Here is a 14,319-nt window from a genome sequence, read left to right on the forward strand (position 1 = left end):
AATTTGGAAGAACGCATAGGCTACTAATTAAGTTTTTTTTTAATTCCACTCTCTCAGACAGACATACAGATAGTCTCTACATAAAAGTAACTTACTCCGCTGGCGCATCGACCCAAAGTAGGTCTTGGCCTCCTACACAAGAGATCGCTACACAAACAGGCTACTTTGCCTGTCTTGCGCCTTCTCCTGCCAGTCCATCGCTTGTTGCTCCCGCAGTTCCAGCTCTACGGCGTCTCGCCAGCGGTACCTGGGCCGACCGATGGGTCGGCGGCCAGTCAGGGTCCCGAGATATACTGCTTTGGACTTTCGATCTTCTAAAAGTTAAGTTAAGTAACTTAGTGTCGTGTAATATAATATTTCGTATCATCGTTACGTGAAATCGATTTTAAAGCAAATTCAATTGTGTTACATTTCACAAAGCACTTGTTCCAGTTAAATGTGACGTAATGCGCTGAAACGTGACACGTATTGTGTTGCACGCGAACACGCGCGAGTGTGTTCATGAGAACAATTGTTTTAGGTGCAATTGTTCTATCTAGCGTATATCATAAATGTTGCTTTTTTATTATGTAATCTGATAAGCTGTTAATGTTAGTCAACTTTTTAATTAATTATCAACTAAGTGCTGTCCTTAGGGTCCTATAATAACTTAGGCAGGCTCTTAGTGTAGATTCCTTATATTTAATTCACACTAAAAGACCTTCGTAGTTATTTGACTACTTAAATTATGGAAAATATATATTTTTTCCCATGTCTCCATCTTGACGCCTGTCTTCTGTGTGATTTTGATATTGCTCCGGACGAGCCGACCAATTCGTGCTGGCGTCGTCAGTCTCTTTTATTTTTTAGCCGACTTTATAAAGAAGGAGGTTACCAATTCGTCTGTATTTTTTATTTGTGTTTTTTTTTTTTTATAACAGAAGGGGGCAAACGAGCAGCGGAAACACCGAAGTGTTCAACGTCACTAGGGGCGGTGTTACCGCGTAACACCGCCCCTGGTGACTAGAAGTTTAGTAGATTTTGAGTTTAAGTTCGAAATGCGTTACGAAAATTTAGCATTTTTTACTTTCTTCACTTACGTAGGCTAAATTATAAGACCTACGTGAAAATGATGTATGAATGTAGCTCTTTAAATTTGCTAAATAAAAGTCCGAATTGCATATATCTATCTATTATAGTTTTCTTACAAGAATTATTTTCTTTACGTCTGTACGTTTGATTGAGGTTGTACTATGAGATTATTTTAATGTTTGTAACTAGAAAAAAATTGGCATAACAACCTTCCTGCGCCTTTTTAATTCTTTAATAGTTTCCCTTACAAGAATACTTGATTTCTAACGTCCGTGTTGCATGTTTGATTGTAGTTTAAAAGTAATTTGTAACTTAATTCTTAGAACAAAGGTAATAGAACGTTCGTATAGATTTTACTATCTGAATTTAATTTAGCTCTTACTTGTAATTGTTGTAGAGCTTTAAAATTACTACTGAATAACAAATCGGTATTGTAGATTCAATCAAGCGTCCCGGAGGCCTAATTTTTCTCTTTCTCATCCCACTGTTTTACTTATAAGGAAACGATGGGAAGTGAAAGTGGACTTTCCGGATGAGAGGTAGCATGGAAAGGGAAAATATTTTCTCTCTGTGCATCCTCTCCTCCGTCGATTAAAGGTAGGCAACGCATAAGCAATTGCGTATGCCTATGGTCAACGGTCACTTCGCCATTTCAGCGATTTCAGGTGGCCGCTCGCTCGTTTGCCAACTAATAACATAAAAAAATCTCTTTTTTTATTTAATCTTCGCACCTGTTTCTTTTTTTTCATCGCCAAGGCTAGACTCTCGCAACCATTATGTCAAAATCGTCGAGGAAAAGTTGCCGTGATTTTCATGATGGCGATCCATACAATTGACATTTCACAAGTTGCCAGCGTCTATCTTTTCATCCAAGTATGACGTGGGAGCCTTCAAGAGTAGTGAATAGGCATTTACTAAGCTAGCGCGTACCATCTTTCGACCACATCATCACTTTCATTAGGTGGGATCGTGTGTGGTGGGATAGTATTGATTTCGAAGATTTTTTGAGTCCCGGAGGCCTAATTTAGTCCTTTTTCCCTTCCCACCCTTTTTCTTATAAGGAATGGATGGGAAGTGAAAGTGGACTTTCCGGATGAGAGGTAGCATGGAAAGGGAAAATATTTCTCTCTGTGCATCCTCTCCTCCGCCGCTTAAAGGTAGGCGACGCATATGCAGTTGCGTATGCCTATGGGCAACGGTCACTTCGCTATTTCAGCGATTTCAGGTGGCCACTCGCTCGATTGCCACAATATGATATAAAAAAAAAGATTTACGTTGCCTTGAGTACACAGTGTCATTACAAAATTTCACAATTTATAACCTTTCCTTTTATAATATAAATGTATGCATAAATATATAAATATCATTTATGTATATATATAGGTCATATATATTTGTAAAGCAATGAAAAGAATATTAAACGCGGGATGAACTAGCTCCCATATCGGGTTTCTATTTTAATCCCGGGAGCGTACGTTTGTATGTACGTTTTCTATTACAACGGCAAAATGTTTTAATAATACAAACTTCTATTTTAAATTGCAATATATATTTTGTTTATCTTTGTACTAGATACTGGAAAGAGAAAGTTTAAAGCGTCCATCTGTAGTCAACAAGTGGTTGTAAATTCTTAGGTTATATAAAATCAGAGAGTACAAATAGAAACATATTTCCCTTTTTTTATAACAGAAGGGGGCAAACGAGCAGCGGGAACACCGAGGTGTTCAACGACGCCCATGGACATCAGCAATACCGGAGGAACCGCAGATGCGTTGCCGGCCTTTGAGGTGGGTCCCTTTCTTGTTAGCCCTTCTACACTGAATCGACTTCCACTTCCCTCCCTTCTGTATAAAAAAAGGGCGAGAAGGTGAAGAGAACTAGAATGTAGGCTAGGTTCTAGCACCATTTGTCCTATGGTAAAGAAAGTATAGATACTCAACTAAAAAGGTAGAGTTTGAATGTCCTAATTCTAGAAACTACATACACGACTTTTTATTTATTTGCTAGTTATATAAAGGAAGGCGTACGTTAGTTTATAGAGATAAGTTTATTAATATGAATTATGTAGTAAATTAAAAGATAATTAATCATTTTCCGTTATCGTGAAGCTTGAAAATAGATGTAGAGTTAATTTAATATGTCGGAGATATTTACATTATAATACGTTTGATTAAAGGAAAGGAAGTTCTCAATAAACCGCAGTTTGAGGAAATAATTGAATGCATTTAATAATAAATAAGGGAATAATGAACTTTCTAAATAGTCTAATACTAGCGGTCGCTAGTACTCCGTCCGTGCGGAATTAAAAAAAATAGTAGCCTATGTGTTCTTCCAGATTATGTTCTATATGTATAACAAATTTCACCGAGATCTGTTCAACCGTTCTGGAGATATCTTCTCTTGGGTATGCGCTTGTACAGCGCTTGTTTGTGTGACAGCTACTTATATAAATAGTAAACAGTCATAATACATAACACCTTGAAATAAATATATATCCATCTAAACATTCGCATTTATAATATTACAAGTAAGTAAGGCATCGAAACTAATATTGTATAATTGCTTTATTCAAAACTCTAACACTTTTTTTTTTTATTTATTTATTTATTTTTCATACAAAAGATTTCACAAAGAATTTTATTTCGCCAAGCTGTAATGCTTAACGGCGAGACGCGCTCGTTATCACAAGAAAACAAAAATGTATTCAATCAACAACATTTACACATACTTAAGGTAAACATTAAACACATAAACATAACCTCACTTTATTACAGATTTGTTTATCGATGAGGTTAGTTTTTCTTCATCGAGAAACAAGTCTGTCAGCTTTGACTTTAACAATTTTCTGCTTATATCTTGTCTCTGTCTTAGCTTAGCTATTCTATTAAATAATTTTGGTACCATGTTATTAGACGTTCTTTAAGAGACGTTTTTTTTACAACATATTTGCCATGTACACAATTTTATTTATCATAAAAGAAGCTTTAAAAAAATAAAAGTACTTCTTAGTATGAATTGTATTTGTCCTGTCTTTAAAACACTATTAAAATTATTATAAAGTTCCATATACAAATGAAAATACTTCACACCTTTAACCACTTAAAAATCCTACAGATTTCAGGTTTAAAAAACACAAACAACCCTTCACCCAATAAGTACCTTCGTACTTAAATCAATTTCGACATGATTCAGCATTGTTGGAACATAACAAAAGCTTACTTGGAAAACACGTTGTTTTTGTTCGCCGACGGTTAAGCAATTAAAATAAAATACGTTAATTTTGCAGCATTGCTTGCCTTATTTTATAGCCCAGTTATACAAACATGAACACAGAAAAAAATGGTTTTATTTATTAGGTACAAATACAACTACTGAACGGATTTTATTTAAGTACAAAACTTGACATAAATGTACTTATCATCAGTTTATTTTAACGAATAGTAAATACAACCTCTTTCATGTGATGCTAGAACTTTCTATTGAACTAAGATTCGTTTACGAGCGTCAGTGGCTCAGAGGTAGCACTTTACTTATAATCTACAGGTCCTGGGTTCAAATTCCGTCATGTCCTAATGTGTTTTGATTTTAGATTTATATGTGTACATTTTATCCTAAGTTCTTATGATGATGGAAAACATCATGACGCATCTTGCACATATCTGAGAAGAGATTCAAAGATATGTGTGAAGTAAATCCGCACTGAGCCAGCGTGGTTTACTATGTGCCTAGTCACCTCTAACTTAGGGTAGTCTCGGAGCCCCTCAGTGGGGACGTGAGCTGATGATGTGAGTTTAAACAAATAAATCTGTATCCAGCTTTATATCCTTTGTGTTTGATAGTTACATTTATATGTATTGTTATAATACATTTGAAATAAATCTGTCCCACTTTTTATTCACATTCCGACCTCTTTTCACAAACTTTACGTGTTTGGAGCAACGCCAACGCAATCATATCAACGACCACAATTTAACATAGGATGAGATTGCTCAATTCAGAAACGTGACATGAAGGTTTCATCTTATATTGACTGTGATATGTTACAAAACTAGCGGTCGCCCGCGTCTTTGTCAACGAGGAAATAAAAAACAACAGCCTATAACATGCCCTTATTCCTCAGCTATCTTCCTGTTCAAGTTGTGTAAAAATCGATCCAGCCGTTCTGAAGATTACCCGGAACAAACGCTGTCTTGCGGACAGACATACAAAGACAATAATTTTATAAATTAGTGTTTAGGCAAATACATCTCGCTTGTGATATATGATATTTATTCCATATTTGACAATCCAATTTAATTACTATGTATAGATTGACAGGGACAGAAGGACATGACTTGATAGCCCTTGCCTATCTAGTCATGTCCTTCTGTAGGGGCTGACTTGATGGGCAGGGGATGGGAATTTCATTATAATCGTCGCCTGTTTTAAACAAATCTGCATCTTAACAAAAAGGTGAAGATTTCCTTTGGACCAACATTGTAGTGTAACTAAAATTCTTAATACTTTCTTACGTATTTTAATAAACTATACGACGGCTAAACTAAGCTCTTTTTGGTATCCCGGTTGTGTAGTACAGCCCAACTTAGAATTAACTTCCTCTTAAAGCAAATGTTGTTATCTGACGGAAAGTTACTTGGTATATTATTTGCATTAAGTTATAAATCTTGGAGATAGCAAATTCCGATCTTCAAATTATATCTTACTAATATTATAAACGCGAATGCTTTGATGGATTGTTAGAAGGTATCTCCAGAACGGCTGGAATATCACATAGATGTACATCAGTCTGGAAGAACACATAGACTAATCTTCTAAGACCAAAATCTTTGTACAACACATATCGTCATCTCTCTCTTTGACAAAATAGCTATGCCAATATATTTTAAATGAAAATTTTGGATTCATAATCACATTAATTAAGTTTTTTTTAATTTCGCGTGGACATAGTCGCGGACGAGAGTTGGTATTTCAATAAATGAGTTGGGATAGCACCTTATTGTTTGATGTACGATATATAGCTCGTAAGATATATAGCTACGAAATTGGACTACTCTTATACCTTTATCCACAAAGCCTTCGGGGCGCAATATTAAGTGTGAGAGCGGTGCACTGAGAATATCTTTCTTGTTAATATAATTTGATATCATAAATTCTTGCAATCAAAACATTAAATTGCTTCTGTAAATCATTACTAAAATAATAAAATAACAAATAGCTTCTTCGTATGATGAAATAAATCTTAAATAGCTATTGGTGAAGTTTTTAAATCGGATCAGGAGTTTTTTCTTACTAATATTATAAATGCGAATGTTTGAATGAATCCTCGTACAGCAGCGTTGTGTAATGGTCTGTCCTCGGCGGTATTTCCAAACCGCTACGACTTAGGGTCCTTCAAGAAGCGAGCTTATCACCACCTCAAAGACCGGCAACGCATCTGCGGTTCCTCTGGTATTGCTGATGTCCATGGGCGTCGTTGAGCACCTCGGTGTTCCCGCTGCTCGTTGCCCCCTTCTGTTATAAAAAAAATCCAACCACCTGGATGGATTTTCGTTTAAAGATATCTCCAGAATGGCTGCGTGGATCTCGCTGATTTGGTAAAGATGTAGATTATAGTATGGAAGAACACATAGGCTAGTAATTATTTTTTTTTAGTTTTGTGGACGGAGTCGCAGGCGACAATTAGTTATGATATAAATCCGAATTTTTGGATGGATGGATGGGTGTTTGTTAGAATCTTCAGAATGGCTGCATGGATCTCGTAGAAATGTGGCGTAGATGTAGAACATAGTCTGGAAGAACACATAAGCTATTATTTTTTATTATTACGCGTTGACGGAGTCGCGGGCAACAGCTAGTATTTTATTATTATAAACATAGCGCAATACATTAAAGCATCTTATATTTTATACATAAAAACAAATGAGGATTGTAAACTAAATACCCTAATGAGTAATAGAAATTTTAACTAACTTTTGGTCATTAAATAAAAAGACTTTTGCAAAAACATTTCTATTGCTTAAGATTCCCTTAAGGTTTTAAAAAATAAATTTAAGCCCAAAGAGGATCTAAGCGGCCATTGGTTTTCTTAATTGGCTTAAAATTTACTTATTTATAACATTCAGTTTACCTTCAAAAGGCATTTGTAAAGTCATAAAACTAGATATGAGAGGGTTCAGAATGGGTTCTCATCCATTGTATTTACACGGGTTTCTTACACTTCGGGCAGAGAGAGTTTGGCCCTGAACATACACAAACTCATCAGTAGAAATGCAGAATTACATCTTGACGTGTGTATTTGCGATCTTTGAATTGGCAACTCTACCACGGTTAATGTAAATTATGTTACGTCCCTATTTAAAGAGAAACAGCTGGTGGTAACCCTTGTTAATAATGCATCGGATCCACAATCAAGGCTTATTTTGCACTTACATTATTCCATGATCACAGACTAAGTAATTACGGCCCTATAAGTAATAGTGTACTGTAAACGTGTTATTTTGAATCAATGAACGCACGGTAACGCTTTTAAATTCCCATTTAATGTAAGCTTTATTTTAGGGTTGTCAAAAATTATGCTGATAATCTTATATATAAAATTCTCGTGTCACAATTTACGTTCCCATACTCCTCCGAAATGGCTTGGCCGATTCTCATGAAATTTTGTGAGCATATTCAGTAGGTCTGAGAATCGGCCAACATCTATTTTTAATCCCGCGCGGACGGAGTCGCGGCGACAGCTAGTATTATATAATAGTTATCATCAATAAGTTATTACCTTTTGATAAAGTTTATTCAAGTATTTTCTCTCGTATCCTTTTTGATCTTTATAGATAAGATACTGGACTAACAGTGGTAGACGTCAGCAATAATGTTGCACCAATAGGCTCATTCGTCCCGTGAAATACAACGATAAAACAGAAGACAGGCGTCAAATAGAAGTCATTCCGCGTTTTGTTGAGTGTGCGTTCCGAAGGCTTAATTTTAGACCTCTCTTCCTTCACGCGCTGTTCATATTAGGAAAGGATGGTGAAGAGAAGTGGATTTAATGAAAAAACGCACGTATAGGAATTGGAAAAAATATATTTCTGTGCGTCTCCTCCGTCGATTAAAGGTAGGCATCGCATTTTCAATTGCGGATGTCAATGGGCAGCGTCTTGATCATCACCAACCTGCCCTTATCCCTACGGAGGGTCGTACTACTCCATACATCTCCATCAGCCGTCATATCTGAATCTATCCCAGCGGTCGCCTTGATATTTGGACGAATTAAGGTGGGCGTTTGCTCGTTTGCTATATTATAATCTACACTAAGATTATTTATTGTAATGACCATTGACTATGAGTGATTAAGAATCGTCTTTTTAAGTAACACTTAAAAGTTACTTAGCAATGAATCGAGATGTGTTAAAATAAAGGATAATAAAAGTATGAATAAAACGTAATACCGGCTTTCATTAAAAACTCGTTTGCGCAAAATATTATGAATACAGAAATGTATGCTAAAGGCATTTGCGTTGTGTTAAAATCACATTTTGTTCCCAAGTTACAGCAACGTATGCTTGATTTAGTATGCTTAATATTTATATATTTATTTGTAAAATATATAAAAACCAATATAACAGACGGATAGAACCGTTATGACGTTCTAGAAAAGAAGACGAATCAAATGACCCTACTAGTCAAAATTGGTTCAGTCATTTTGGATACAGGGTGTCACAATATAACGGATATATATCCGACATTCTTAAGTAGTAATAAAATTGTCATCGATCTATAAAATTTACCATCCTACTTCTTACTAATATTATAAATGCGAATGTTTGATGAGTGGATCTTTGTTTGAAATTATCTCCAGAACGGCTCAACGGATCTTGGTGAAATTTACACACAGAAGTAGAACATAGTGGGGAAGAACACATAGGCAATTAAGTTTTTTTTTCATTCTGCGCGGACGGAGTTGCATGTGGCAGCTAGTATTGATATAATTGAATCAAGTGTCTATGTGAAACGAAAAAACAATTTTTTTTATTTTTGTCTGTATGTCTGTCGGCGAGGCCGCGTTTGTTGTGCCCTTGACAGGTGATGCATGCTTGCGTCTTATACTTTTAACTCTGACTTAGTCGCAGGCCATCGCTTGTTTTTTTTTAAATATTAAAAAAAAATAAAAAGTAAACATAAAACCTTTTTATTATTCGGATACAGCAGCAAATGTATTTACAACTTTATTGTTACGAATGGAAAGTCTGTTATACAGGACTGTCTGGCGTGTCGCCAACACTTTCATTTTACAAAGTGCCAAGATTTTCTTTAACTCATTTTTATTGTGTAGTGGCAGACGCTTGATTTAGTCAACAACCTAATAAAACGTTTATTTATAATACTTTAACTAATGTAATTCATAAAAGAATTATTGAAAAAGTTTTCAAATAAAAGTCTAAGTATGTTTAAGTATTTATATAAATATTATACTTGATGAGATGTTGATACGAAGCTTAAGTTAAATGTAGTTTTTTAATTATAATTTGTAAGTTGGATTTTGTTCAGTTTAATGTATATTTTGTGAACAAATTTAAAGGTTATTGGACTTAATGTCGAGACATTAATATATTCTTATTAATATTTTAAATTAAATTTTACTTCTTACTAATATTATAAATGCGAATATTTAGATGGATGGATGGATGTTTGTTTGAAATTATCTCAGGAACGGCTTAACGGATCTTGATGAAATTTACCACAAATGTTAAACATAGAAAGAACACATATAATACTCATTAGCTTTTTTTTAATTCAGCACGGACGGAGTCACGGGCTACAGCTAGTATTAAACAGTTTATATTCCAGTATATAAATCAGTGTTCGTCTTTTGTTTCCGCCGCACGACCACTAATTGACAGCGTCATCCCGCGACCTGACTGCCGCACGCAAACTGGAATCACTGCTTTATGTTGATTTCATCTGAATGATACAATCGGTTATAAAGATGTAGATTAAAATCTTACGTGGAATATCAATATGGAATAAATAAAATCGGTATAGTTAGTTATACAATTTAATAGGAATTTAAACTTTAAAAAAGAACACTAGCTGTCGCCCGTGACTTCCTTGACGAATTAAAATAACCTTAATTAGTAATCTATGTGTTCTTTCAGATTGTGTTCCGTATGCCAAATTTCAGCGAGATGTAGCCGTTCTGGAGATACCTTCAAACAAACATCCATCCATCCCATTACCCATTTAAGTATTCTCATTTACAATACTAGTAAGATTACCAGATTTTTGTTCATTTACTAATATGCCTTGTACCAACCACTCCAAGTAACTTCTAGGCTTATGAATACGGATATGATGACGGGATCGGGAAGAAAGCGAAAGCGTGCCCGTGGTCCCGTCCCGATGCGTTGGAGGAACAGAGTGGTTTAGTGGGTATGCCTCCGCTATGGAGGAGAATCCCACATAACTACCGCGTCCTCCCCAGGGCGCGGAGTATGCATAAAGCATTCCTCTCTGGAAAAAAGGGCTTATGATATGATATGGTTTACGACAATAGTCGAATGACGGAACTTGAACTCTGGACTACGTCATTGGAAATCCAAAACCTTAACCATTAGGCTATTGGCGCTTTCTAATCTTTGTATGCCTAAATAGAAAGTTAATATTGAATCGGTTTTCAGTTGGAACTTAAATCATAAAATTAATATTAAATTCGACGAGAATTTCTAAAGTTAGTAATTAGAATTGCGAGAAGAAAACATTTATATTAATTATGCCAATCTTACTAATATTATAAATGCGAATGTTTAGATGGATGTTTGTTAGAAGGTTTAACAGTGGTAGAGCCCGCTTTAACATCTTCGCACGAATTGGCCCGGCTCGCCCGGTGAAATACCACGACCACACAGAAGACAAGCGTGAAGTGGAAGCTATTCCGCGTTTCGTCTGATGAATGTGCGTCCCGGAGGCCCCCATCCTTTTTCTTATAAGGAAAGGATGGGAAGTGGAAGTGGACTTTCCGGATGAGAGGATGCATGGAAAGGGAAGATATTTTCTTTCTGTGCATCCTCTCCTCCGTCGATTAAAGGTAGGCAACGCATATGCAATTGCATATGTCTATGGGTAACGGTCACTTCGCTATTTCAGCGATTTCAGGTGGCCGCTCGCTCGTTTGCCACCTTATGATATAAAAAAAAAAAAAAGGTATATCTCCAGAACGGCATGAATCTAGCTGGAATTTGACTTTTAGTAGAACACAGCCTGTAAAAACACATAGACTACGAATTATTTTTTTTTAATTCCGCTTGAACAAAGTCGCGGGAGATAGCTAGTAGTATATATTTGTTTGTACTAAAGTTAGTTAGCTCAGACGAAGCAGACAAATTGATGTCGCGAAACAATCTTATAACAAAATTGCTTTCAAAGAACAGAAAGCGTCTTCGTTGACCTAATTAGAAATGAAATTAAAAACGAAATAATAAAGATGAAGACTCAGGAAACCTACTAGTTTGTTTCATTTTACAGTAGGCTTTCAATCATTGTAATGGTAACACAATAATGAAGTTACCACTGTCAAGGTTTATAATAACGCGCATTCGTAAATACCTCGTTCACCCTACAATACTCCACTTCGCGATTGTTGACGGTATGTGGATGCCTAGCCGATGCTTCGCAAACCTATCCCCGTTAACCCATGTAAGCGAGAAAGACATATTATTTTGATAACAGCTTTATATCCTTATCTCGCTCATTTCGCAACGTAGTCGTGTATATCACCACGGTTTTAAGGCGTTATAGTGCCGGGCTGCCAAGGAGTGGATGAAAGCGCGTTAACCTTTATAACACTCATATTTACTACGTTTTGTGGATATTTTGGTATGTATCAGCTCACTATATGTCCACACTGAGGGATTCAAAGCTTACACTGAGTTAGGTGTGACTAGGCCATAGTCAACTACGCTGACCCAGTGCAGGTTGACTTCACACATATCTTTGAATTTCTTCGCAGATATGTGCAGTCGGGTAAATATATAACGAAATCGAATAATACATTGGTACATGGCGGTATTCCAACCTAAAACCTACAGATTACAAGTCAAGTACTTTACTCCTGAGCCATTGAAATGTGCCTCATTTATTCCTTTTAAAAATATTGTGCTTTGACAATTAATTAATCCTTGTTAACAAAATTTCCATTTCATTTTTGTCAACCATAATTCTGATCCCCAAAGTATTGAATATCTGGGAAAGGTTCTGTGAATTTAACAGTTTCAAGGACGGTCTAAATTAATTTCAATTATTGTAAATTAAGAAGTAAATATTTAAGCAGACAATAACAAATTGTGTTTATTGTTCACTGTTCCAAGCGACTTCATTAGAAGGTTGATGCCTTGAATTAGAATTGAACAAAACAAACGAAATGAAAAGTTATTACGGATTAGACAATGAATTTGCCTTTACTTTTCTTTTAAACTCGACTATTATAAAAAAGAAAATAAGCAGATAACTTAAAGAAAGGCTACACTTTAAAACCTATTTCTAGATAAATTATTTACTTGTATTTTGAAAGTTAAAGATGAAAGATATCAACTATTAAAAAATAAGCTTAAAAAGGCCAAGAGGACAATGGATAAGATTTCAAATGAACTATACATCAAAGTTTAAACGTTTCGATATTTAATTATTTATATCAAATTGAATTTAAAAGTAAAGTTTCTAAACATAGCTTATTGTTTGATGTTGATTTGTCTGGCATAAATTTCAATATCTCCTTTTAAATTTAGATTACAAGATATCGCCCACGACTCTGTTTTCCCGAAATTAAAAAGAATAGTAAGCTAGGTTCTACCAGGTTATGTTCTATAGCTATGTGATACCAACGAGATCCATGCATCACATCCATCCAAACATTCGCATTTATAATGTTAGTAAGGGAGCGTCGGTGGCTCAGTGCTCGAGCACTTGACTTGCAATCTGCAGGTCCTGGGTTCGAATCCCGCCATTTACCAATGTGTTTTCCGATTACCGATATACATATGTACATTTATCCGACGTTCTTACGGTGAAGGAAAACACCGCGATGCAACCTGCACATATCTGAGAAGAAATTCAAAGATATGTGTGAAGTCACCTAACCCGCACTTGGGCAGCGTGGTTGACTATGGCCTAATCACACTTAACCTAGGATAGGCTCCGAGCCCCTCGGTGAGGACGTATAGTGAGCTGATGATGATGAAGCTAGCCTTCAGAACATTCCTACCAATTTTCGGCATTATGAGAGTTATAGTAACTCCACACCTTAATTTCACTTAAATTGTCTGCGGTATTAGGCTACAGGCACAATAACATACCCGCGACACATTACCCTCCTGCCAGTAGGGCAAATAGAGAACGTTGTCACTTCTGTCACACAAATGACAACAATTCAGTGTTAGGGAACAAATGCGTACACATTTTAGGAATTTCCGTCGGCTGATTGCGCTGGCGTGTTTCCAGACACGTGCGCTTTGATTGAATCATAACGTAGATTAATGAACATTATTTGTTATACTGTTATAACAATATAAATGTAAACAGGCCTAGAGAGAGATGGACTGAAAGGTGATAGGCATAAGAAGCGAATGACGCAAAACCTGGTGCCATCTAACATAGAGTAGATAAGAACAGAGTGAATATGATAGGGTTTGATCCCGCATAGAGTAGATATGGACAGAGGGACGATTATGGGGTTTGATGCAGCATACAGTAAACAATAAGGAAAGGATGATAATGGGGTTTGACGTCACATAAAGCAGACAAGAAAAGATGATGGCGGTTGATCCAAAATGGAGTAGATAAGAATAGAGAGACGAAGATGGAGTTTGAACCCCTACTCATCAGCATTCTTTGAATCAAAACACATATACAAAACCCAGAGTGGTAGGCAAAGACCACAGACTTCCTTTTGCTGTAATCTTAACACATTTCTCTTGCTTTCACATTTATACATCTCAATCTAAATTTGGATGAAATATAAAATTACGTTAAATCCAAAATTATTTTGTTCTTTCTATATTTTGAATGGACATCGACGGGAAAGCAACTTATGCATGCGTGCACATAATACGCAATGTTTTTTCTGCGCTGACAAAGTCACAGGCGTCCGCTAGTATAATATACAAACAATAACATAGCTACTTAACATAAACAAAAGATAAATATTCATATTTCGTCCAACTCAGCATTGTAGCCCAAACGAAATTGTCAAGGGATCAA

The sequence above is a fragment of the Papilio xuthus genome, unplaced genomic scaffold (assembly GCF_000836235.2).
Source record: "Papilio xuthus unplaced genomic scaffold, Pxut_1.1 DF825783.1, whole genome shotgun sequence".
NCBI lineage: Eukaryota > Metazoa > Arthropoda > Insecta > Lepidoptera > Papilionidae > Papilio > Papilio xuthus.